Genomic DNA, 2,391 nt, shown 5'->3' on the forward strand with positions numbered 1-2,391 from the left:
CAAAGTCTTCCAGTAGAAAGGAATAGTTACCTGGCACTGAACGTGCCTCAATGGTGGGTCAGGCTCTTGAAGACCATTTTTGGGTACAATCAAGATTGTGCTTTTTCAAAATATTGATGTTCTTTTCCAAGCAAACTTTGAATGATTAAGATGTCCTGTAACGACTAAATTTGATTCTTTACATTGGCATGCTAGCTTACTTCAGCGAGTCCGGGAATTATTTTGGCGCCGACCAGATCCTGAACATTTTTTGCGGGGGGGGGTGCTGTTTTGGGGGCCGAAAACTTGGACAGTAACCTTCAATCGTCTTTCTGAGGAGGGAGGCTACATTTTGGGGCTCTTTACGAAGGGGGCTTAAATATAACCCCCCCCCCAAAAAAAAATCATCTCTCTTCAAAAGGGACAGGTTCCTGTTGAGAACGGTCCCCCACCCGGATCAGCCTTTGCTTCGGTGGACTTATAATATATCCAGGTAACTTATGTGCTGGACCCACTTGTGCCGTGTGCCGCTAACGTGCTACTTTGTCTTCTTCTAAGGATGATCGAAACTCAAGGACTGACTAGTTCAGGGACCAAAATGTAGGGATTGGCAGGACGGACAGGACAGACAATGAGGCCTTTATTTACTGGTTTTTGGTGAGAATCATAGTATTTTTGTCTCTATATTTAGTCCAGACTTCAATAAAACAATAAGTGATGGACGTTACCTTCGTCACGGTTGGAGGACTGTATGTCTCAGCCAGACTTTCTGCCCTAATGTCACTCACTTCGGACAACTTTAAGTTGTGAAAGGTAGGACTCCTGGATGGGATGCCAGTACTACCAGCACGCTGATCAGCAGGCGTATTCCCCGAGGAATATTCAGCGGGTCCCTAATCCCATGCTTACTCCTAATAGTTCGGCACCTGCGCTGACTTACGTCCGTTCTGCTCACTGCTGAGTCTCGTCCCTAAACCAACGTCCGCTCCTGTCGACGAACCGATGAAGGTGTGCTCCACTAAAACGCCCCAGCTCAACGATATTTTGTGACCCTGAGGGTTATTTACAGTAAGAGGTGCCACAATCGGGACCGATCATAGAAATTGTTCTATAAATCACGAATTTGCGACCGTGGCTTTCATCTTGGGGTGGCTGCGTTGAGAGCTGAGCTCGTAGTTTTATTACTCTCTAAAGGCAAAAGAGTGAAAACCTCACTCTTAAAAAGTACTGCAATTTGTTTTAAAGAGTTGAAACTACTCCAACGAGTGATTTTGTGCTTTAGGCCCCTATATAGCTCCTCTTTTTGAGTAATTAACACTCTTTTAGAGTTGTTTTGACTCAGTACTCATTTTAGAGAGTTCTTTCATTCGTTTGAAGTTGTTTTATGCAGGGACTCACTCTTTTTGAGAGTGAAATTTGTCACTCTTTAGGGTATTTTCGGAGCAGGGCGAATAAAAAATTGCACGGCTAACCGTGATAAAATTGAAAAGAACGCTGAAGATCTGGCCATAATCTTGAGTTTCTTGTGAAAACGCGAAAGTCACCATGCATCGCTCTTCCCGATTTTGCACTGCTTTCTAGAGGATATATGCTGGCGTCTTGGAGGCTGTTCTTTGCAAGTATTTAACTGTAGTTACAATGAACGCACAACACGTTTACTCGAGCCTGATATCCTAGAGACAGAAAGAAATACCCTAGTGACGTCATTCACAAGGTAGGTAGGATCTGCTCTTTTGACGTTACAGGTGCCTACTAAACCATGGTTGGCCGTTTGTACAAAGGTTCACAAAGTAAAAACCCCACACAGCTGTTACAACACCAGAGCGTATTTTATGATTTTGAACGAATCGACAAACTCTGGCCTACCATACAAGTTGTAGGTGAAATGGCATGTATTTACGGGCATAAAAAAAAGAAATTTTAGGGTTGCAGTCTACTAATTCAAGTGAGAATTTCTTGCCAGCTCATTAGCATTAAAAGCCCCCCCACAGTATTTTTTGAAAAATGAGATTGTTTGGCTTCAAATGATGCGATTGTGTAAATCGTTGGCAGGATCAACTCCCTGGGTCTTTGAGATTTCATATGAGTGCAGAATGGCTAAAAATACGGTTGAAAAATGGTCCAAAGTGCCTGAGAAAGTTGAGGGTTGCCACTTGAAAAATGGCTGCAATCAGACTTCGGAAAAATCACTTTTGGGGGGTGATTTTTTTTGTGGGAATTTAGTTTGTGTTTCAGAAATATTAGGGATGCTGGTATGTATGTTATTGGTCCCTGAACAGTGCTGATTTACACTGTTTTCAACAGGGCTTGAATTAGTGGATTGTAGCAGGAGTGCCCAGCTTACCGACTGGGGGCGCTGCGTAAACTATCAGCAGGCTCGCTCGATTCACGTGGTGCTTTAAGTTCATGCAT

Source organism: Acanthaster planci, linkage group LG13 (assembly GCF_054643075.1).
Source record: "Acanthaster planci isolate LZ-2023a linkage group LG13, COTS_SCS, whole genome shotgun sequence".
NCBI lineage: Eukaryota > Metazoa > Echinodermata > Asteroidea > Valvatida > Acanthasteridae > Acanthaster > Acanthaster planci.